At 45.8% G+C, this 25,591-nt stretch overlaps 1 long non-coding RNA gene across 1 annotated transcript; it reads right to left on the bottom strand.

Moving 5' to 3' along the window:
• Positions 1 to 15,622: 15,622 nt before the first annotated feature.
• Positions 15,623 to 25,326, bottom strand: LOC121457313. Its single transcript, XR_005975760.1, has 4 exons — positions 24,995 to 25,326; positions 23,714 to 23,799; positions 21,266 to 21,357; positions 15,623 to 16,300 (listed from the first exon to the last, which is right to left on the bottom strand). It is a non-coding gene; the product is annotated as an uncharacterized LOC121457313 (long non-coding RNA).
• Positions 25,327 to 25,591: the final 265 nt, after the last annotated feature.

The following is a 25,591-nucleotide window of genomic DNA, read 5'->3' as shown; positions in this document are numbered from 1 at the left end:
GGCATCTGAAACCTCAAAGTCAGCCTCCAGTGACACACTTCTTCCAATAAGGCCACACCTCCTAATAGTGCCACTCCCTATAAGCCTACAGGGCTGTTTTCATTCAAACAACCACAGACAGGTATAACCTTCAAAAGCCCACCCTTAATGACCTACTTCTGCTAACCAGACTCCAAGTCCTACAGGCTCCACAATAGCACCAGAAGCTGGGGATAGAACATTCAGAATATGAGCCTGTGGGAGAGGTTTCAGAGCAAACCCATGACACAGAGCAAGCATACATGAGCCTGTGGAAAACACCAGATTACAACTCTGACATCAGGTAAACAGCTCCATGCAGAACAGAGAGAAACACCTAGGGAGATTTGATGAGTCTGTGGACCAGGACAGAATAGGTCAGCACAGAGGAAACCAACACAGGGCAGGCCAGGAGCCCTGGTCAGATGTCCTGCACCTCCCACTTCCAGACACTGCTATGTTCATGTCCTGTGCTGTGAAGCAAGGAGCATCAACCTGGCAGCAATGTCTCTGTCTGTCACTGTGACAAAATGCCCGAGGGAGTCAACTTAAAGGAAGAAAGGGAGAAAAATCAACTTAAACCTGAAAAAGTCAACTTAATTTGACTCATGTTTTAAGAGGTCTCTGTCTATGGTCAGCTGGCTTCATTGTCTGGGGGTCTGAATGAGGCAGAACACAGCAGAGATGTGTACAGTAGAGTTAACACCCATGGTTAACACCAAGGAAGCAGAGAGAAGAGCCAAAGACAAAGAAAACCCTCTTTAAGGGCACCACCCAGGAACCTCTTCCTCAAAGGAAGCCTCATCTTCTAGCTTCCTTTTTAAAATGTCATTAAATTATAAACCTCTTCATGGATAATCACTTCCCAGAAGCCCAGAGACTGAGAACTGCTCTGGGGACCACGCCTGTGGGGTGTGTGTGTGTGTGTGTGTGTATGTGTGTGTGTGTGTGCGCGTGCGTGCACGCATCCATGTCCTCACAACAGCAACCTGAAGTTGCAGCAGGTTGTGGGTCAGAGCCCAGATGTGGGCAGGTTCTTTACATAACCTCTCATGAGGCAGGTTTGCTGGGCCCTACTCAAAGGCTTCTAGAAGCTCCCCAATCTGGGCTCACTCTGGCTGCTGGAAGAACCTAATTTATTGCAGCTGTGGGCTTGTGGGCCCTCTCTCCTCAGTGGCTGCCAGCTAGGACAACTTTCTGCTCTGTGAATTTGGTTCGCTCCCCTCCTCCAGCTCCTTCTTCAGACCCTAGCACAAGCTGAGCCTCCCTTTTGCTATGCAGTCTCTGGCTTCCAGCAGCTGGTGAAACTCTTTACTTTAAGGGCCACATGATGATCTTGTCTGAACAAGAATTCTTTCTTCTATTCCTGGTAAAATGCACTGTGCCTGACACTGGCCATTTGACCGCATTCAAGTGCACAACTCAGCAGAATTAACATCCACCCACACCATCCGCCTCCAGAACTTTCCATCTTCCCAGACCGAAACTCTGTCCCCATTCAACGCTGACTCCCTGCTCCCTCCCCAGCTCCTGGCTCCAGGTCCTGCTTGCTGCCTCTGTTGATTTGGTGAGCCTGAGGCCCTCCTGGGCATGACTATCTCACCACAGGGTTCCTCTGTGTTGCATGGTGAGGGAGACATCTTACCAAGTTAACCATGGCCTCATAATCACCTGCTGCGGGACTGTGACAGAGCAAGGTGGGGCACATAATCTAAAACTCCTCCTGTAGCCACTGTCACATGACAGTGCAGCCACCTCTATGGAGAATTATCACCTGCTCTTGAATATTCACATGATTTGTGAATATTCCCAAGGAGATACACTGACCCAGCCAAGGCTGAGACCCCAAATGCAGCCAAGGGAACATAAGAGATGAGATCCTGTCTCACACCCAGACCCAGAAAGCGAGGGTCCCCCCCAAATCAGAGTCACTCTGCAATTGGTCACCAACACATGAGGAAAGCCTGTTAAACCCCACCTTGTGTTTCAGATGCACACACTCCCTCCTTCCTACACATCCACTTCCTCAAATAAGAGGAGTTAAGCACCCCACATCTGAAAACATGCAAGGTTTTCTCCCTAGGGAGATTCCCCCAATGTCACAAGCATTTGGTTCCCTGAGACAGAAAGTTCAGGGTCTCTGGTGCAAGCAACTTCTTTGGTTCTATTCTTGCCACCTCACTCTACTTCATAAGAAATTAACACTAAAGAAAGCACAAATATTCAGGATGTTCTAGTACCAACCTGGGGAGGATAGGATGTATTTAGCTTACACTTCAGGTAACGGTCCATCATTAATGAAAGCCAACTCAGGAACTCAAGCAGGTCAGGAACCTGGAGGTGAGGACTCAGAGACCACATAGTAGCATCGCTTACTAGCTTGTGCTTCATGTCTTGCTCAGCCTGCTTTCTTTTACAACCCAGGGTGGCACTGCCCACAGTGGGCTGGACCCTCCCACATCATCATCAATCAAGACAACGCCAACACAGACTTGCCTACTGGGTAATCCTCAGTTGAATTCCCTCTTCCCAGATACGTCTAGGTTTGTGTAAAGTTGGCAAAAAAAAAAAAAAAAAAAAAAAAAAAAAAAAAAAAAAAAACTAACCAACACACAAGGCAAGATCCAGCACTCAAAGAGGCAGAGAAGGGGATTGTGAGTTTGAGACCAGCATGAACTTAATAGAAAGACTCTGTTTCAAAAAAAACAACAACACAAAAGAAGGGGGGGGGAAGGAAAGGCAGAAGTAAGGAGGGAAGGAGAAAGGATCCCATACACAATGGCGGTGGGAAGATGGCAAATAAAGAAGAAGAGAAAAAAAGAAGAAGAGTAAGATCTAGAGCCTGTAAAATGTACACAATATAGCATAAAATAATCCACAGATGCTGTAAGAGAACGATCATCCCTGCAGCTGCTCCCCAAGTCAGTGTGTGTGGCTCTAAACAGCCATGATTTGTCCTGTTTTCCCAGCTCTTCATTCCTAGGAGAATCTCTTCTTGACTCCTGTTGCCACTTCTTCCATCACTAACTGGGTGAGACAGGAGAGCTCAGACCACCAGAACCTGCCTAGAACAAGCATCATTATCCTGTTTCTTCATTAGAACACTACTCAGTCAGCACCCTTTAGGGTCTCCTAACCCAGCAGAAGAGAAGTCCGAAGTAGCCAGGTGCCACCACAGTTTCTAGCTCTGCAGTACACTCTGTTGGCTGACCAGAGTGTTCGTTTCCCTGTTGGCTACTGAGAGCTTTGACCCAGTGCAACGCCTTTGCAGGCATGAGGCAGAATTCCTAGGATGGTTCATTAGCTATCCTTATAAGAAGGATATAACCACACACCCATCCCTTAGGCTTCCGACCTAGGGGCTCTGGTTTTGGAAAAACAGCACTACACTGGTTACACATACCACATGCCACAGGAGGTTACACAGTTTTGCAATGGAATCTCCCAATGTGATCTTAAATGATACTTGAGAAGCGACCCACAATTCCACAAAATGTCCCTGATTGCTAGCTGAATAGCAACTTCAGTGAATCCAGGGCGGCCTTCCCATGATCTTGTACCTTTGGCTTTAAGGTTAGTCCTATAACCAGAAACAATTATACGGGTTGGATGCAGTTAAACTAAAATTTAATGTTAAGTGTCAAAGTTTGATCTCCCTTTTGAGGATTAAAAGGATACAAACTTAATCCGACAGTGGTGTTCAGAAACAGGCCCTCTAGGAACAAAGTGCAATAAACACATGCAGGCCTACTCGCTTGGTTGCTCTCAGCTAACTTCATCCTTCCTATTACTGCTCTGGACCATTTGCCTATGGAATGGTATTGGCTGCAGTGGCTGGGACTTTCCAAATCAATTAAAAACTGCGACAATTCCTCCACAGGCCAAGTTGATCTGATAATAGGCTCACAAGAATAAGGCCCCACAGATTTCTTCATGGCTTTACACTCATTCTGTCGCTTGCCATGGGGATACCCTTTATTGCCCCAGGACTCTGGAACAAGGAAGCTATCACCAGCGGAAAGCCCCTCGACTTTTCAGAAGCATGAACAAAATAAAAATTGCAAGAGCATCTTGCCTCAGGTATTTCATGATGATAATGAAATGCTGACTAATATAGAGAACTGGTAGAAACAGATAGATCTCATTAGAAAAGGGTAACAGAAGAGACAGTTATGGATGGAAGTGGGGAGCCAGAGCAGAAGGGTCAAGTGTGGTTGGGGAGGAGAGAATGGGAGGCAAAGGAGAGGATATGGAAAGAGACAACTAAAATTAAGGTCCATTTGAGAGGTCACACAATACAGTAGAAGCTTCCTAAAATATATACATATATGAAGGCAATCTAAATGAAACCATCAAATAATGGGGACAGACAGAGTCCCAACTGGTCATCACTTGCCACCAAATGAAACTTCCAGTACAGGGATTGGGTTACATCTAAGTGAGTTGTTGGCCAAAAGGGTCTCGTGGGTATCCCAAACAACCCAGATAACCAACTGTTGCCAAGACAATAGGTTGTTCTACACAAACATGGGACAATAAGGCCCCACTGCTGAAGACAACACCTACACAACTCATGGAACATGAGGAAATTAAGTTGGCACCTATATAAAGCCTTGACTTCTACATTCCAGCGTCTTTGGTACAGGTAGATACTCTGCACACTAGCAAAAGAAAAACATAAACAGCAACACAGCTACAAACCCTTTGATCTACAGTAGGACTACCTGCAAAATACACTAGGGCAATGGTGGCATTGAGCTTGTAATCAACCAAAACCTGATTTGACTTAATGTTGGAACCCAAACCCAACACTGCTTGAGTAGCCAAGAACCAGAGACTAGATAGCCCAGGGACCTAAGATAAAACAAAATACTACTGTTCCAAAATACAAACTAACAACTGAAAATTAGCAACAAAATGACTCCTAGGGACATTCTGCTATACTCATGGGCCAGTGCCTTGCTCAGCCATCATCAGAGAAACTTTCTCCTGCAGTGGATGGGAACACACCAGATAACATGCAGAGAGTGAGAGACATTGAACACCCAGTCCTAAAATGGGATGTTTCTATCAAACCCCTCCCCCTCAGGAGCCAGGGAACCCACAGAAGATGAGGTGGAAAGAGTGTAAGAGCCAGAGGGGATGGAGGACACCAAGGAAACAAGGCCCTCTATGCCAACATGATCAAAGAACATTCACACTCTCAGAGACTGAAGCTGTGCTCACAGGATCTGCTTGGGCCAGCACCAGGTCCTCTGTGGTTATATTACAGCTTCCAGTTTAGTGTTTTTATGAGATTCCTGGGCGTGCAATTGAGTGAGTCTCTGATTCTTGTGCCTTCTATTGGACTCTTTTTTCTTCTGTTCGTTTATCCAACCCCAATGCAACAGCTTTTGTTTTCTCTTACTATATTTTATTTTGTTGTATTTTTACTATTATCCCCTAGAAGCCTGTTTATTTTCTAATGAGAGACAGAAGAGGGGTGGATCTGGATGGGAGAGGGGTCAGGAGGAACTGGGAGTAGGAGAGGAAGGAAATCGAAATCAGGATATATTATGTGAGGAAAAATATCTATTTTCAATAAAAGAAAAAACAATAATTTTAAATAAATAAAAGTTTTTAACAAAGAACAAACAAATGAGCACTGGTACCAAGAGTCTCACCATTAGAAGTGTACCGGCGTAGAATTGGGAAGCTGGCAGAGGAAGGGAGAGTTGAGGAAGTAGTTATCAAATGACTAAACTGTGCTGGGGTGATGGCTAAGTGGTTAATAGGACTTTCTGCTTCTGCAGTCATACCAGACAGACCACAACTACCCATTCCTAACTTCAGCTCTAGAGAACACAACTCCCTCTCTGGCCTTACATGTACATACTGACACACACATATACATACAATTAAAAATAGTTTGTTTAAAGAAAAGAGGCTGAACTATTGTAAAGGGGACATTGTGGGTAATTCTGGTGTGGGTACAGAAGACAAGAGACCAGGGAAGATCAAGGACAAGTTAGGGACTGCCTACATGGTGGTAACTAGGATGCTTTGGGAACTTGAATGGCTCTTGTCGTGAGACTCTGCGGAGGCTGAAGTAAGAATAGTGAGCTTGTTTACTTGCTGAAAGAATCTCAACATGGCACAGCATCCAGGATGTGGCATAGGTAGTTGGGCTGGTTGGTTTGGTGGTTTAAATGAGAGATGTCTCCCATGTGAACACTGTAGTGTATATCTGTGTATACACCATGTGTATGTGGGACCCCACAGAGGCCAGAAAAGGGTGTTAGATTCCCCTGAAAGTGAAATTGCAAGTTGTGTGAGCCACATAATGTGGCTACTAGGAATCAAACTCTGGTCCTCGGAGCAGCATGTGCTCTGAGCCACTGAGTCATCTTCTCCGAGAGCCCTGTGCGGATTAGTTTTAACGGTCAACTTGCAACAGCTCAGAACCACTTGGGAAATCTTAATGGTGAATTATCTAGCTCAGTCAGGTAGCCAACAGACATGGCTGTGAGGAGTTGTCTTGGTTGTCAGTTGGTGTGGGAAGACCCAGCCCACTGTGGGCAGCACCACTCCCTAGGCAGGTGGTCCTGAACCATAATACAAGGGAGAAAGCTAGCTGCGGACTCTCAGCAAGGAGGCCTGCATGCATTGCTTATTTCTTTTTGCTCTTGATGTGATGTGACTACCTGCTTGAGTTCCTTCATCGGCTTCCCTAAAATCATAGACTGTGACTTGAAATTGTTAGTTAAATGAGCCTTTTTCTCCTCTGAGTTGTTTTTTCTAACTTTTTACTTTCTAACTCTGTGTTGTTTGTCACAGCAACAGAAATGAAGAGAAAACAGTTTCAACAATTGCTTTCTATCAGGTTAACAGGCTCAGGAGCAAAGGGGCCCAGAGCACAATGGTCTGGGGGAAAAAAAATCTTGGCCAGAGAAAAAGCAAGAAATAAAGGCATAGAGGGAACAGCACAGAAAGAATTTGCTATGATGTCAACACAGATAAAATGGAGCCAGTGGTTTTACATCCAAACAATTGGAATGACCTCCAAGGCATCTCACAAATCTAAGAAAAAAATTCTCCTTCAGGGTGGAAGAGGAGGACTGGAGGTTAAGTCACCAGCAGGTGTTGACAGGTACCTCAGAGGACACTGCCAAAATGTTTCCTAAACGCTGGCCCCAGATTAAAAACTCCCTGGCCCTGTTTGATATGCATTTCTTGTTCACACATTTAAAACTCGTATATGCCAGCCGTGTAAATTGGTATTGTTTTCTGGTTTTGATTTCCCATTTCTCTGCCTGTTAACTAAGTTTGCAGAGGCTTGGCCATGTCTGTTTCCATTTCACAAACACCTGCTCTGCCTCTTGTCAACCGATGGATGAGATAACATGCCTCGTCTCAGATAGATGAGATAACATGCCTTGTCTCGCTGGCTCACGGGAACTCTAGTGTATCACCATAGAGATCACATGTTGCTCATAATCAGGATAAATATAATCTCCTGACCTGTGACCCTCACCCCATGTGTCTGTCTGTCTCTATATGTTACTCACAGCTCTAGCTGTCCTGGAACTCACAGAGATCCCTTCACCTCTGCCTCCTGATTGCTAGGATTAAAGGTGTGTGCACCATGGGTGGCTCCTTCCACTTTCTTCATGGAGACTTTTATTTTAAAAATTTGGAAAATCTTTGTGTCTTTTACCATTTTGTGGAAAAGCAACAGAAAGAACACAGCACAGACACACACAGCACACATACACACAAACACACACTGTGATGGCTTACTCTATGCGACATCCAAGCAGGGTGTTAATTTTGATTGTCAACTGGTCTGGATTGAAAAACCCTGAGCGTGTTGGAGAGGTGGCTTGGGAGTCAAAAGTGCCTGCTTTGAAATCATGAGGACTGGAGTATGAATCCCAGGACCCATGAAACAAGGCAAGAGATCTCCCCAAAAACTTGGAGCCTCGGCTCTGAGATGAGAAGAGATGGGAGGATTGCTGGAACTTGCTGGTTCCAGCCCAGCTGAGAGTAACCCACATGTTCAGGGAGAGACCTTGACTCCCAAAGAAGAGTAAAGAGGGAGAGAAGACATTGTACAACCTCTTCTGACCTTTGCACGTGCACACATATACCCATATCCACACGCAGGTGCATGCACGCACATAAATAAACACAAAATAAAAACGAAGCACTTGGGTCTATTAATGAGGCCCCTTTGGATGAAGATGTGGGAAGACACCACCCTGAACATGGTCGCACTATCCCTTAGGCTGGGGTTCCAAACTGAATAAATAAGTTAACAGGAGAAAGCCAGCTGAGCTGGAGGGGGTTCCCATTTCTCTGCCTCATGCTCTGCACCATGAACCAAGTAGCCCTCTGCCATGGTGCACACTGCATTCCCTGAACTGTGAGAACAACAGCCCTTCTTCCTTCAAGTTGGCTTTTGTTAGCTATTGACCACAACACAGAGAGGAGTAACTAGTGACCCAGGACATGCTACCCAGATGTGGGTTTGAAAGCCTGCTGCTGTGAGAATTTTTTTTTAGGCAAGGAATAACTGAGCAAGCGTGCTGGTTAGTTTTTGTCGGCACAAACTAGAGTCACATGGAAAGAAGGATTTGACATCAGATGGGCATGTAGACAATTTCTGTGGGGCATTTTCTTGATTACTGATTGAGGTAAGAGGGGCCAAGCTTGGTCCTGAAGATACAAAGTCACAGGAACTCCATGACACGGGGCAATAACAGGATATCCATGAGGAGTCTCGGTGAGGGCCCAGTATTGATAGTGTAGCCGAAGCCAGAAGTATCAAGCCAGAACAACGACTCATTGCAGTGAACACGTGCAAGTAAAGATGCATGGACTAAAGGCTATACTGTATGACTCACTAGGCCACACCACAGCTTCCACTATGAGATTTTTTCCTTAAATCTAATTTTATTTTGTGGGGGAGGATGCAAAGGCAGAGGGAGGATTCAAAGAGACAGGGAGATGAATGGGATCAAGATGCATGATGTGAAATCCACAAAGAATCAATAAAAAGTTAAAATAAAGTTCATACACAAGTATAAAATTATAGAAAAAAAGAGGCCAAGCCATGTGAATGGTGTCATCCCTGGGTATGTGGTCCCGGGCTGTGTAAGCAAGCAGGCTGTCCAAGCCATGAGGAGCAAGTCAGTAAATGGCCTTCCTCCATGGTCTCTTCTTCAGTTCCTGCCTTGAGGTTTCTGCCCTGGCTTCCTTTAGTGATGGATTTAGAATCTGTAAGGTGAAGTAACTCCTTTGTTCTCTGAGTTGCTTTTGGTCATATAGCGCTTATCACCGCAGCAGAAATCAAACCAGGACACCGGGTGATCCCCATGAGGTGGGGTCTTGTTCAGTAAGTAGCAGCTTGCAGATCAGAGACTCCCACTTCCCAGAGAGGCAGTTTGAGCCATGAAAACCCTGCTTGAGTTTCCAGTCTGCTGTCTAAGATAAAGAGGTTGTATTTGCCAGCCCACTGTGATAGGTACCAAGCCCTTCAAGAAAGTGTGTGTGTATTTCTCTCTGTTTGCAAGTACCTGTGTGTTTCTGTGTGTGTGTGTTGTGTATGTGTGTACATCTGTGTCTGTGTTCCTAAATGTAATGGCAATGAAGCATTTAGAATTAAAGTAGATTGTAAACATAGTGCTCCATATGTACATTAGTTTAGCAAATTCAGCACTCACCTCTAAATATGGAGGGTGTACTCCCATGGAACTGCAATCCATCACTGTCACATCTGCTGTGTTCATAATAACTCTCTACTCACATTGAAAACATAACCCAAATTCAGTTTTCCCATGTCCCCAGATGGCTCTTGCTACTGATTTGCTCAAACCCAGACCCAACTGAGCTGCACTCTTGAGCCCGCCTCCTCGGTCTAACGTTTACTCCAGTTTCCTCTCTCACCCACTCTCAAAACCTGTCCCCTAGCCGCTGCCTTGCTGCAGGAGGCCGGCTCAGCAGCTGGAAATCCCCAGTCCTCGGTGCCTTCCTCTATACTCCACTCCTTCCTATTCCCTGTCACAGGACGAGAGTGGCGTCCTCCTGGATGAGGCCACACGCTCCTTAGAGCCCACAAAACCAGGCACCTTGTATCTGCTAAGGTCACCAGGGTTCAGCTAGACATTTCCATTTCCTGTGTGAATGTTTATTTATGTCCCTTCTGTTTGCTACTTTTCTTGGTGCTGTGATGCGTACTTGAGAAGAAGCCATACGGGAGGAAGGGTTTGTTCTGGATGATGGCTTCGGATGCCATAGTCCATCATGGTGGGAAAGGAGCGGCGCTAGGGGAGATGGAGCAGCGACTTCACTGTAGTGAGAAAGGGTGGCAGCTACTTGCTCTCACCTCTATGGGCCAGGAAGCAGAGACCATACAGGAAATGGCAGCCTATAAACCGCACAGCCTACCCATCTCCAAGGGAGGCCATGGGTATTAGATCTCCTGGAGCTGGAGCTACAGGTGGTGCTGAGATGCCCCACCTAGGTGCTGGGAACTACTGAACTCAGCTCCTCTGTAAGAGCCACAAGAGCTCTGAACCACTGAGCCGTCTCTTCAGCCCCATTTTGTCTATTTTGAGTCAACTTTGTCCCTTTACAATTTTTTTCTAGCAATGTTTTGATTTGGTTGACATTTTCAACTTTCATGGCCTGAAATCTGTTGGAACACTGTATTTTGAGACAATTATAGATTCCCAAATAGTACACAGAAAGTCTCGGTGCATTATTCCTTCCGGCCTTCCCCAAAGCAGACATCTGCATAAACACCATGCTAACAAGTACAGCCATCACTTGTTCAATGCACACAGATGATGCAGATGCTACCAGATGTGCCTGCACTCACATGTGTGAGTATGAATGCACATGTGCGTACTGCCTGCCTGAGTGTGCCTGTGGGTGCGTGTGTGTGTGTGTGTATGCGTGTGTGTGGCTTCGCATAACTACCACTGCAATAATCAGAACGTCATCCCCACTGCCTCCCTGATGCTTCTTAAAGCCACAGACCCCACCTCCCCAGATGACCACACAACCCTGATCTCCTCATCTCTACATTCTCCATCTTCCTTTGGGAAGGAGTGAGACAGGGCCTCGTATAGCCTAGACTGGCCTTAAATTCCCTCTATAGCTGAGGATAACTTTGAACTGATCCTCTTGTCTCTACTCACAATTTGGAATAACATTCATTACACCTAGCCAACCAGTTTGGTTTTTGTTGTTGTTTGTTTTGGGGTTTTTTGTTGTTGAAGTTTGTTTATTGTTGTTGTTGTTGTTGTTTGAGACAGGGTTTCTCTGTGGCTTTGCAGCCTTTCCTGGAACTTGCTCTGTAGACCAGGCTGGTCTCGAACTCACAGAGATTCTCCTGCCTCTGCCTTCCGAGTGCTGGGATTAAACGCATGCACCACCATGGCCCACCAACCATTCACTTCTTAAGGCACATTTTCATCTATTACACTTGGTGATAATATGAACAAAAAGATGTTTGAAAAGGTCATAGAGAAACATTATTTTGTTTACTTAAACATACATGTACACTTATGCACATACATATAAACAATTAAAGAGAAGGTCATGACTTTGGGAAGGAGCGGGTTGGGATATGGAGAAGTGAAAATAATGTAAATAGAGTACTCACGTATGACATTCTCAAAGAAATGTTTAAATAAAAAATAGCTGCTATGTATTCACTCCTAGAATCCCAGCACTCAGGAGGCTGAGGCAGGAGTGTTCCTCCGAGTTTGAGACCACCATGACTATGTACTGGGTCCAAGGAGAGTCTGGGATATAGGATAAGTCTCTGGCAGGGGGAGGAGTAGTGGGGAGAGAGCGAGAGGAGAGCCTGACCCTCCATGTGTGAACATGCATTTGAGCGGATGTGGCTTTTCATTTCTTTGGGACGAATGCAGAGACTGCCCTTGGTGGCTGTGTGGCAGCTATGTATTTAGATTCATTCCTAAGGAACTACTCCACCTTCCTCCCGAGTATCCATTTATCCCCTAGTCCTTTGCCAGCATTGTTTTTGATTTTTGTGATCTGCTTTGCCAGACTTTCCATCTTCTCCAAGAAGCCCTTGGCCAGGCCTCTCTCACATCTCCCACTGCCCATTCAATCTCTGCTCAGAACTGTGTTTCCTTCCTTCAGCACAGTCCCTTGGTTTTCAGTACTACAGCTGTGTCTTCAGGGCAGTTCTCAGGCCATTGACATCCCGCTCGCCAATGTTAGAACAAAAAGAACAAAACAAACAAAAACATAGAGTCTGATTTGAGTGGGCCACCTGCTCCTGAGCATGGGGTCTCCCCTGGAGTGTGCCAGATAGACCTAGTGACACTCCATCGGAGAAAACTAATTTCCTTTCTCAGCATACATCACTAGCTAATAGCGTCTTGGTTAGGGGCGGAGCTTTGTGTCCACTTCCCCTTCTCGGTGCTGGAATATTGTCTAATTTGAACCTGTGCAGATCTTATGTGTGCTGTCACAATGTCTGTGAGTTTGTGTGTGCATCCATCCTGTTGTGTCTGGAAGACACTGCTTCCTTGGAGCCATTCACCACCTCTGGATCTTAAAATCTTTCCGTCACCTCTTCTGTATAGATCCCTGGTCTTCAGTGGAGGGGATTAATGACATCCCATTCAGGGCTGAAGACTATGTCATGAGTGAGGCAGATCTTGACATCTCATTGTTAAATGTCAAGTTTAACTAAGGCCCATGAACAAGCCAAGAGTTGTGTCTCAAAGGGAGCATGGTTGTCTATAGATGATGATAGGGCTACATTCCAGAATAACAAGGGTCTCCCCTGTGATAGCCTACAAGGACCTGCCAACGACTCCAACCAGCATCTCTACCTGCCTCTACCACCTTAAATAACCATCAAATCTGCTGGATCATATGGTCCAAGCAGCAGAGCAGCCTGCAGAGCAGCTGGGTCCCACTCAAAACTAGCAGCTTTCTGAGTTTATTTGGTATAGAGACTAAAGCTAGACACCCAAGTAAGGAGTTTGCTGCCTCCAAAATACAAAATGCTTTACTAACAAGTCCTGAGTACCTGTCACTTTCCAGTTCCTTAGTCCTATTAGCATAACGTCATCAATGTAACGGGTTAGTGTGATACCTTGTATATCAGGTTCCCTGCAAACTAAACTATGACACAGGGCTGGGCCTTAATATGCTATTAAGGGAAAATTGCAAAGGTTACTGCCTTGACAGCTGAAAGCAAACTGCTTCTGATGGCCCTATGGACAGGTTTCCAGAAAAAAAAAACTTGCCGGACCAATGGCTGAATACCAGGTACCAGGAGATGCGTTAATCTACTCAAGTAAGGAAGCTGCATCTGGCATTGCTTCTGTGACTGGAGTCACTACTTAGGTTGCCACAGTCAACTGCCGTTCTCCATAATCCATCTGTCTTTTAAAGCACAGGCTAACAGGGGGAGTTCAAAGGAGATATGGTAGGAACCACCACCCCTGCATCGTTCAATTTTTCCTGCTTTATCTATGCATTGCATCACTTTGTTTATGAGTGTTTTGCCTGCTTGTATGTCTGTGCACCACATGCATGCTGCCTGGTGCCCATGTGAAGAGGGCATTAGATCCCCTGGTACTAGAGATACTGACAGTTATTGATGTGGGAGTGTCATATATCAATCTGTTGATTTCATTGGTTAAGCAATAAACTGCTTGGCCCTCATAGGTTAAAACATAGGTGGGAGGAGTAAACAGAACAGAATGCTGGGAGGAAGAGGAAGTGAGCTCAGACTCGACAGCTCTGCTCTCTGGAGAGAGACACCATGCTCCCATCTCCAGGGCGGATGCGAGAGCTCTGCTCTCTGAGGCACACGCGATGAAGCTCCGACCCAGGATGAATGTAGGCTAGAATCTCCCTGGTAAGCCACCTCATGGGCTACAGCAGATTATTAGAAATGGGCTGGTCCAGGTGCGAGAGTTAGCCTAGAAGAGGCTAGAGCTAATGGGCCAAGCAGTGTTTAAAAGAATACAGTGTCTGTGTAATTATTTCGGGGTATAAGCTAGCCAGGCGGCCGGGGTGCTGGGGACGCAGCCCCGCTGCTCCTATTACAACAAGTTATGAGCTGCCATGTGGGTGCTAGGAATTGAACTAGGATCCTCTGGGAAATCAGCCAGTGCCTTTAACCTCTAAGACATCTCTCTAGCCCCTCTCATTAAAAAAGAAAATTAATGTTAGTAAGGGTGTTTTGCCTACAAGGGTATCCATGAATCACATGCGTGTGGTGCCCTTGGAGGCCAGAGGAGGGGGGCATCAGATCTCCACGAACTGGAATTACCACCAGGTGAGTGCTGTGACCAACCCTATAAGTCCTATGCCAGAGTAGCCAAGTGCTCTCAACCACCGAGCCATCTCCCCACCCACTCTACCCCTAGCATCTTGCAAAGCCTTACTGGTGGCATTAATTTCCATAATCCTGCCAGGGTATTTTCTCTTTCTGGTTCATGATTTTTCCTGGTAGAGGCAACTAAGGGCTTCCATTCGGCCTTTCGGACCATAATAGCCCTCATTCCACAGGTCTGACAAGCAACGCTGGGGTGCTGCCAATCTCTAAGTATATCTCTCCCACTGGACAGAGTTTGTGGGTCCATTGGACCCACTGTGAGTCAGACTTTGGCAGAAACTCCATCCACCACCTGACCTCCACAGGCCCTAACTTAACTGGATACCCATGACACTTTGGAGGCGGTCTCCAGAACCAGTGTCAGTTCAGAGACAGTCTCTAACAGGCCCTGAAAAGACTGGTTATTTCCTTTTCCTGGATGTGAGTTACTCTAATCAAAGCCCATGGGTTTCTTTGGAGAAAGATTGGTTGACTGTAAAACTTTCTGAAGTGTGACACAGTCTCCTGAGGGGGACCTGCTTCTCCTTCATTCAAGAGGTTCTGGCTCTGTAAGCTGCCATGTCTGGGCATTTGTTGAGAAACTGTGATCTATGGTCGCTACAATTCAAAGTAAACTTTTAAAACTGTTTACATTTATTTTATATGTATGGGTGTTCCGCCTGCATGCATGTCTGTACACCACTTGTGTGTCGGGTGCCTGCAGAGGACTACAGCGGACACTGGAACCCCTAGGATTGGAGTCACTACAGATTACTGTAAACTGCCATGAGGGTGCCAGGAATTGAACCCAGGCCCTCTAGAAAATTAGTCAGTGCTCCAAAACGCTGAGCTGGCTTCCAATCCCTCAAGGTAAATGTTTCATTTGCTCTGGAATTTGCTTATACAGATGGAGTGGGTGCTAAGTAACTCCTCCCCCATCTATTGCTCTTTTGGGAACACAGACCACTAAACTATCCCAGTTGGACCATAATGGACACTGCTTGGTGTCTCTGCTGTCCATTAGCATAGCATGCTAGGGGGAAAAGAAGATAAAAATTAGCATATGAAAGAAGCCAATGGTAGAGGAATACTGGAAACATCCAACTAGGGGCTGCATCTAAGGGACAGATTACACCCGACTAAAGCTTCTGCTCTCAAATGTTCCAAATGTGGAGCATGTAGCCGCGATATAAATGACCCACAGCAGCTCATGACTGCCCTGGCTGAACGCCATCAGAGCTTCTAGCCTTTCCCAGCTCTCGGTCCACTTCCACTCTTAGAAGGGCCATTCTCTCTCCTCTTATTTTCATTTTAAAGTTACGTTCACTTATTTATTTATGTGTGTGCATGTGCGCACGCTGTACAGTTCTTTAATTCACAAGATGGAATAGCAATGCTATCTCCCTACTTCCAGAGTACCGTCGAGTCCTTAGCAGTTTTAGGTGTAGATGAACTGGAGAGCCAGCTCCAGACACCATCAAGTCCACTAGAGAAATTCATCCTTAGGATTCTGCTTCTCTAGAATCTGCTACTGGAACTACAAACTGGATTAAATGGAGTTCTTTAGAGACAGAACTAATAGAAGAAACATGGGTTATAAAGAAGGATTTGTTAGATTGACTTACACAAGATGAGTTTAGTCAGAGATGCTGTTTAGTCCACAAAGTTGATCACCTTGGCAGTCCCAGTCTGGTGCTGAAGGTCTGGAGGATTCCTGGAGAGTCACTAGTATGCAGTTCGTGTTGGAAGAAGGCTGAAGACGCTTCAGTCTGACGTCAGAAGAGGACAGTCGCAGCAGAGACAGACACACGGACTCCAGACCAAGGGAAGGCAAGCAACCAACACTGCTTTTCTTTAGACTTTTTTGTACTGGGTCACCTGCTGGAAGATACTCACTCCTTCTGGGTTAGACCACTCTGGAACCACCTGTTAGAAATAAAACCTGGTAGTTCATTTCCAAATGGGCCCTGAGCAACCTTAAATCCAGTTACCAATGAAAAGAAAACACTAGACCCCTGCTAATGCCTGCTAGTCCAGCTATTCTCTCTTCACAACCCAATATATCCAAACTCTCCTAAGCTGTGCACCATCTCGGAATTTAGAGTTTATGACTTCTACCAGACAAGCCTCCCTGCAAGATGGTGCGTCTGATAAGCATTAAAATAAACAGGCTCTAAAACACAGAGCGAACCCACACAAGGTTTTTGTCAAGAAAAGCCACAGAAGGAAGATAAGACCTAGATAACATGTAAGCTCCCACCTTCCTGGGTATTCATAAAAGGGAGGAAGGACCATTGGTTTAGAAAACATTCTCTGCATTCAGTCGGTGTGCCTGCCACGCCAGGCTGGTGTCCAACTGTTGAAGAGTTAAGATGAACTCCTGTGTTTCTGCTGCTCTGAGTCTCCAGGACTCCTATTATGAAGTGAGGATCACTTTCTCCTCACCGATGTCACACAAGTGTGTCTCCTAGGTGATTCAGATCCTGTCAAACTGACAGTAAAGATTATCTATCACACACTGGCCTGGTGCAGGAGGAGTGAGTGGCCCACAACCATGTCCAGGCCTGACATGTATGTCTTTGGTCCGGGCTTTTCACCTCCACTGTGACCTAAGAGGTCCCTAACTTGCTGGTGCAGGTTGTGATGGAGGAAGACACTAAACCACATAAGACAGACACCCACGATTTAGCCCAGTGTGATGGTGGCTTTGATATGCCAACTTGACTGACTGGAGGTATTCAGATCAAACCCTTCCTCTGCATGCACATCCCCGAGGGTGCTGCTAGGAGCAAGTAGCAAGGAGAAACAGTGAGGCGGGTGGCCCAGCAGGGGTGGCGCACCTTTAATCCCAGCACTTGGGAGGCAGAGACAGGCACATTTCTGTGAGTTCAAGGCCAGCCTGGTCTATAGAGCAAGTTCCAAGATGGGCTCCAAAGCTTCAGAGAAACCTGTCTCAAAAAACGAAAAAATTATATATAATTTCCTATTACAAAAATTTTCCAGTTGTTATTTTACAACTGCAGTTTTGTCATTGTTATGAATCTTAATGAAAACATATGACATGCAGGTGGTCCTAGGTTACCCCTGTAAAAGGGTTTTTTTTTTTTTTAACCACCAAAGGGTCGAGACTCAATGGGCTGAGAAATTGCTTCAAGCCCTTTGCTAGACTCCTTAGATCATTGTCTTGCTGCATTACAAGAAATGAACATCCCGGTTTCTGGTTAGCATTTGGTGCTTATGGTTCTGACCCTAACTTTTAACCTTTTATTTTAAGTTCAAAGATTAACAATATAAAACATTTTATAAGCACAGATGTCCCACAGCCTTATAAATTCAAGTATTTTAAAAACCTTTTTAAAAATTAAAAACTCTTAAATGTGTTCCTGCAATGTCAAAAATAAAGTACCTCTTTGCTCCCCGCTCCCCCCTCCAAAAAAAAAAAAACAGTGAGGTAGATAACCTTCCTAGGCCACTGAGATCCAGAGTAGAAAATAGGGGAGAAATTAATTTACCTCCTTTTTGCTGCTTCATCACTGGAGCTGAGGCATTGGACTTCTCCTGCCCTCAGACAAGATTCACACCACCGGACCTCCTGATTCCTGGGCATCTGTCTATGGACTGAATCACACAATTGAGGTCCCTCATTTCCAGATGCAGATAAGAAGTGTGGGACATATGAATCAGATTTTCACTTTAGATGATTGGTAAGTAAAACAGGGAGGTAGGAAGGTAGATTAGATAGATAGATAGATAGATAGATAGATAGATAGATAGATAGATAGACAGATAGATAGGCAGACAGATAGATAAGTAAAGATGATAGGTGGTATTTTAGTTACCTTTCTGTTGCTGTGATAAAATGCCCTGACAAAAGTAACTTTAGGAAGAAAGGACTTATTCTGACTCGTAGTTGAAAGTACAATACATAATGGCAGGGAAGTCTAGGCAACAGGAGCCTGAAGGACCTGGCCATGTTGTCTCAGAGCAATGACTATCTTTGCTCAGCTCACTTTCTCTTTTTCATACAGTTCCAGATGCCAGCCAAGGGAATGGTGCCATCTACAGTGGGCGGGTCCTCCCATTTCAATTAACTTAATCTAGATAATCCCTCACTAGTGTGTTCAGGGACTTGTTTCCTAGGTGATTCTAGATCCTGACAACATTACACATCCTGGATGGATGGATGGATGGATGGATGGGAGGATGGATGGGAGGATGGATGGGAGGATGGATGGGAGGATGGATGGATGATTAAGGGGTGAATGGAGAAACAGATGGTAGATGGATGGATAGATGGACAGAATGTAGTTATGCATAACTTATTAAATACATACACACATTATCTGGAGAATGCTGACTAATATACATTTTTGTGCCGAGAGCATTTTCTAGAATTGATAGTCTGGTCTCTCTTGATTTAAAATACTAATAACTCTATTATTAGTACTAAGAAGTTAGGAGTTAAGTAACTCTGCATATGAAACTTCTAAAGAGTTCTTGAAAGCTAAGACATCAGTCCTTTGCTCCTAATATTTCTCGACCAGGTGACCAAAAGGATGAGCTCAGGGTTTGCACTTCCTATCAAACATCACACAGATGGTCTACAAGTTCCTTTGCTGTGAAGGATAGCCTTGTCTCCTGCAGATTCAGAGAGGGAATGTGCTGAAAGTCAAATACAGAACCTCATTTTAGACTCACTACCTCACAATGCAAGGTAAATCCACTATTGAAAAGAGGACATTGACTGGGAAAGAATAGATCCTGAAAGCTGGGATGGGGTCACGTGGGGAGACCCTCATAAATCTGGGGACACCAAGACCCTGTGTTCTGATGAACCTCTCTTGCCAGCACGTGTGGTTCCCATGGGCAGGAGAGATGGCTTGGTGGTTGAGAGCACATATCGCCCTTCCAGAGGACCTGAGTTCAACTATTAGCACCCATGTCAGATGACTCACAACTCCCTATAACTCTAGCTCCAGGGGATCTGACATCTCTGCCCTCTGTGGGTAACCCCTCCACATATGCAGTATATGCTCACACATATACACACAATTAAAAATAAAATAATGCTTTAAAATCAAAGCAGTGGCTCCTACCCCATAGATGGGGCCTCCCTGTCCACCTGAAGGAAGTCTATGATGCCCAAGGCAACAACAAGGACCAGGCAGGACAACACTGGTCCCTTCCAACACCACCTCTCCTTGTATGTTCTACTTTGCTCTTCTATTGCTGTGATAAATACCATGACCAAAAGCAACTTGGGGAAGAAAAGATTTGTTCAGGTAGCATTTGTAGGTAATAGCCTATAACTGAGCGAAGTCAGGGCAAGAGCTCAAGGCAGGAACCAGGAGTCAGGAACCATGGAGGCACACTGCTTACTGGCCTGATCAGTCCATGCTCAGCTGACTTTCTTATGCAGCCCAGGCTCACCACTCTAGAGATGGCGACACCCGCAGTGAACTGGGCCCTCCCACATCAATTATAGGTCAAGACAGTCTCTCACAGATACAGCCATTCTTTAACGGAGGTTCCCTTTTCGCTAGGTCTGTGTCAAGTTGACAATGAAAACTAACCAACACAATTGTTTGCAGACTTACAAGTAAAGATGTGTGCCTATGCAGAACAGTGTGTGACCCATAAGGACATGCACTACACATTAGAAGAATTGAGTTCCCCATTTTATACAGACAAGAAATTTAGTGAAAAGGAAATCATTTGATCTCGTGTGGTAATAGACATCAAATGAGACAGAAGGTAGGACAGGGTCAAGCATACAGTTGGATCATGACAGATATATCAGTATGGGAGCACTGGACACAGATCTGTGTCTAATGATGCAGCTCCAGGAATCATGAGGATTAAAGCCAGGCCCAGTGGTGTTCTCCTTTAATCCCATTACTGAGGAGACAGAGGCAGGCAGATCTCTGAATTTAAGACCATCCTGATTTACAAACCAAGGTCAGTCAGAACTGTATAGTGAACCCTATCTCAAAAAAAAAAACCTAAACAAAAACAATTATTAATTGGTTAGTTAGCTAGTTAGTAAGTCAGACTGATTTTTGTGTGTGGGGATTACATAGTGGTCCACGTGAAGGAATCAGAAATAGGAGACTTAGATGGTTTTATGTAGAGGGGTGAATGAAGGACATAGGAAGCTGAGTATTCTAGGTTAGATTCAAGTTGTTAAACTCGTTTGCCCAAAAGGTTGACCTTCACCATGACTATGAGAATCAGACTTGGGGCAAGGGGGAAGGGGCAGTATCCTTCCACTGCTCTGTGACTGCTCATCTCTAAAGGCTACCTTACACTGAAACCAAAGCTAGTCAATTGGAAAACTCAAATTCAGTGACAGTCATTGGATCTCAGGGTGACAAGGGCCATGTGGGGGTCCTCAGTGGGCATAAGCATAGTGACCGCAGTTACTATAATGGGGTGCAGAGACAAAGCCATAGTCCGAGCAGTCTGGTTAGTGCAGACCTGTGGTGCTGGCTGGATTGATCATGGATTTCCTTTCGGGAAACAGAGAGAATGTCTGCTAACTTCTTGTTTGATCTTTCTATGGAAAACTTCCAGGATCTGTGAGCAAAAGTGTAACTTGAGTCTTAAAAACAAAAGGTCATAGACTCTAGCAATCCCCAGACAAGAGCCAGTTTATGGATCTGAGCTTCTGCATGAAGGGGAGCCTACAGGAGAAATCCTGCCACAATGCCCATGAGTCTTCTTGTGGCTCTTTCCTTCCCCCAAGTGGACCCAAGATCCTTTCTCAGGGGGACTGCTCTGGAGACGAGGAAATGAGCAGCGTGTTCAGGGCCTTCTCAGAACTGGCTGTCAAACGACACTGACTCCAGAAGACTAGATCTTTATGGTGGCCCCACAGTTCCCAGGACTTACAGCGGGAAGAAAACCCATAGAGCGTCAGGTCTGATCCATCTCATTGAGAACTTATAGGTCCCCAATTCCATTCTCTGATCATTTTCCTAGATCTAGAAAAGAAAAAAAAAGGAACAGATATACTTAGTCAGCAACAGGATATTAGTTGGCTCCCTGACCTAAGCAATAAGAGTTGCTATGGTAACAATGGCCAAGAGAAGCACTAGACTAGAGCCACTTCCAACTGGGGAGCTAGTGAGGTGAGGGCACTGGTACTCCTCAGGGGGACTGCAGACACCATGCAGCAAACTGGAACTGCACAATGCAGGGTGACCCAGACGTGGTGGTACATGCCTGTAAGCCAGGCACTCAGGAGGCAAAGGCAGGGGAGGGTCACCATAAGCTCAAGGTCAGTTTGATCTACATAGCAAGTTCCAGGCCAGCCTAGTCTACAGAGTAAGGCTCTATCTCCGAAAAGTGAAAATGGAGCTGCTAAGATGGCTCGGTGGGTAGAGGCACCTGCCACCAAGATTGGTTATCTGAGTTCCATCCCCAGGACCTGCATGGTGGAAGGAGAAAATCAACTCCCACGAGTTGCTTCTGGCCTTCACATGTGCTCCATGACATATGTACCCACCACCACAGCCCACAATAAATAAACGTTTTTTTTATTAAAAAAAAAAAACAAGAGTAGTAACTTCCATCACCACCATTATGCCACCACACACACACACACACACACACACACACACACACACACACACACTCAGCTCTCCTCCTGGCCTGAGCAGTTGACAGGAGGACACTAGAGGAAGACAGTGGGATCTGCCACAGCTTTGCCCAGGTAGTAACTCCAACCACAGACTCCCTACTGGATGCATGAACATGTGCCCTGGTGATCGGCAGCAATGGCTAACAACACCTCTTTCCCTACCCTTGTCTCTCTACAAGGCCCATCAGAGTCAGTGTGCTTTCATCTGGCAAGGCCACCTTCTCCATCCTTCCTCAGAGTCTCTGCTCTCCAGTCCTGGTCCACAGTTTGGTTCACAAGGAACTTAAGGACCTTTCTGTTCCTCCTCGTCATTGGCCTGTAGCACTGACGTCATGTTGACTGGATCAAGCGACTCAGAAATAGCAACTACTGACTTCTTGGTAAAACACTGGTATGTCAGGGAGGAAAGTCGATTCAAATAAATTACAGCATAAGATACTCAGGCATGTCAAAACATCTCTTCCAGGGAAAGATGAGTTATTACACATGGCTCCCACCCCCAACCAAAAAAAGCACAGCCTCTCATGGGCCTATCCATATTCCTCACTTGGGTGTGTTGCTCAGGTATTTACTAAACTATGCAATGTCCCCAACAGGGGAAGCTCTCCAACAGGTTCAGATGTTCTTCCATGGGGGCTCTTTGACCCTCACAGAAGAGCTGCTAAATTGGGATTGCAGTGGCAGAGGCTTTGGTTTGACCACATAGGGAAACAGCAGCAGACAGCCCTGCCAGATTGCGGAGTGAAGGCCCGCCCTTATTTGCAGACAACCACTTCCCTAATGAAAGTCTGCTCTGGGCTGCTACTGGGTATTCATAGAAACTTGTCTCACACATTACTGTGCATCTTTAGCTGCCCATCATGAACCACACGTCAAAAAGTTGGGTGTGTTCAGCAGCAGCCCAGCCTCAGATGGAAGTGGGCAATCTGATTGGGTCTAAGTGGGCCTTGAAAACACAGAGTAAGTACCAGGATGGTGACCCAGATGTCACTGCTTCATTTCTTCCCAGTTGACAGCTGTAGCCTCATGGAGAGTACCCTACGACGAGTTGGCAGGATAAGGAATGACCTGTGCCTGGCTTACCCAAGTGTAATGGCTAATTTTATGTCAACTGGACACAGAAAGAGTCGTTTTGGAAGAGGGAGCAGATTGGCCTGTAGAAAGCCTGTGATACATTTTCTTGACTGATGCTTGATGTGAGTGGGCCCATCCCTAGGCAGTGGTGTCCCATCCCACAGGTGGTGGTGCCACCCTTGGTTGGAGGATCCTGGGTGGTATAAGAAAGAAGGTTGAGCAAACCACAAGGAGCAAGCCAGTTAGCAGCCCTCCTCCATGGCTTCTACTTCAGTTCTGGCCTCCAGGTTCCTGCCCTGCTTGAGTTCCTGCCCTGATTTCTCTCAGTGACAGGCTGTGGCACCAGGTGTAAGATGAAATAAACCTCTTTCTCCCCAAGTTGTTTTTGGTCTTGGTGTTTTATTGCAATGGCTAGGCCTGGATTATAAATCAATTCTTGGACTACATCTGTGGCTTTGCTGAATGACTAGGGACTTAGAATAAACTTGATTAGAAAATGAATGGCAAAGAAATTTGGGGAAGAAATACAAGCAAGGAGCTGGGATGTGTTCTAGTGGACTTTGTGTTACTGTGATAAACACCATGACCAAAAGCAACTTACGGAAGAGTTTATTTTCACTTACAGGTCCAGACGGATGAGTCCAGCATAGCAGGAAGGCATAGCAACAAGTGGTAGACATGGAGAGATCCGATCTTTAACCATGGAAAGCTGTAAGCACAATGCAGAGAGAGTGATTGGAAGTGGAGCCATAAGCCCTCAGAGCCTATCTGCCCCCAGCCCCAGCAAGACTGCCCTAAACTTCCCCAAACGGCATCACCAACGGGGGACCGGGTGTTCAAATACCAGTGCCTATAAAGGACATTTCTCATTCAGATCACTACAACTAATCTGTCTGGCCACTGAGCCCCAGTGACAGTCCCGCCCTCGTTTCTGCCTCCTCAGCACTGGGATTATAAGCAGACCCCAGCATATCAGGCTTTTTTATGTGGGTTTTGGGGATTGAATTCAAGACATCATGCTTTCAAAGCAAGTACTACCAACTAAGCTATCTCCCCAGCCCTAGACTGGTAACCCTAAAACAGAAATCGGTTTTTCGGGCTTCTAAAGAATGAGAAGTTGAAGATCAGTTGTCTGGGGGAAGACAGATGGCGCCTCCCTGCTATGTCCCAGCACGGAGGGATGAGTGAACATATCCCTCGCTCCTTCTATAAAAGCATGGATCCCATTTGTTAGGATTCTGCCTTCCTAAAATGAGACAACTCCCAAAAGCTGGCATAAAACATCATGTTTCAACCTCGGGGATACTGCAGTGCCTCTGGGACAGGAACACACTTGCCGACAAGTAAAGAACGGCCATAGGCCACATCCATGTAACTCACATGTCTAACTGTGTCGCCACCACTCTGAAGCAGCTGGCTTACAGCTTGAAGATAAGGCACAGCACCAACTGGGTGGCAGTACCTAATAGAGCTGAGGCAGAATTCTCCAGAAGGCTGAATGTTCTCTGACTCAGCATCCCGTGTCCGGTACTGTTTTTCCCACAGTCACGATTCATGGGTCCAGAAATCAAGGGGTGGCTATGGGAATGGAACTACTAACCACCACCCCTGGAGACCCAAGCAAGATTTCTGCTTCCTGTTTGCACAACCGTATGCTCTACTGGCCTAGAAAGCTTGGTCCCAGAACAGGGAGCGCTTCTGCAAGGAGGCACAACAAACACCACAGTCAATCTGAGTTCCTCAGGCTGAGGAGGAGTTAGGGATGGTGGAATGTCTGGGCATGACTACCAGAAGAGATCTGTAGTTCAGGGCTTCCTTAGGGTGTCCCTCGTGTCACCAGGTTAAGATGGATGGAACCACAAGGATTCACAGGCAAGGGAAAAGTGAACATGCCAAAAACTCACCTGCCAGGTAAGAACCAAGAGCAGCCAAGGGCAAATGGGTTGCAGAATGGGCGGTGGAAGACGGCATTTCCAAACGATAGGTAAGGTGACGTGACCAGAGACAGCTGCAAAGATTGCAGCAGCTACAGCACTTCTTCTTTTAATAACGTGTCTAGAGAGATGTCACAGCAGTTAAGAGCACTGGATGCTCTTGCCAAAGACTTGGATATGGTTCACAGTAGCAGCGTGGCAGCTCACAATTGCCTGTAACTTCAGCTCCGGAGTATCCAACACCCTCTTCTGGCTTCCATGGGCAATGCCCACATGCAGTGCACATACATGTATGCATGTAAAACACCCATACACATAAAAGTAAATTAAAAAAAATACTTCAGACAGTTTCTAGCTGAATAGCTCTGGCTGACCTGGAACTCGTTATGTAGACCCAGCTGGCCTTGAATTCACAAAGATCCACCTGCCACTGCCTCCGATGTTCTTGGTTTAAAATTGTGCACCACCACACTCAGAAACTTAATCCTTTTCTTCTTTTAAAGAAAGTGTCTGTGGGTATAAAGTTCACTATGAGGAATCAGCATCTGTTTCCTTCCTATGTCTTCC

This window comes from Microtus oregoni, unplaced genomic scaffold, assembly GCF_018167655.1.
Source record: "Microtus oregoni isolate MIOR12 unplaced genomic scaffold, Mior012 000016F_ref0000370, whole genome shotgun sequence".
Lineage (NCBI taxonomy): Eukaryota > Metazoa > Chordata > Mammalia > Rodentia > Cricetidae > Microtus > Microtus oregoni.
Note: the sequence above shows the minus strand (reverse complement) of the source record. Positions and strands in the feature narration are given on the sequence as shown.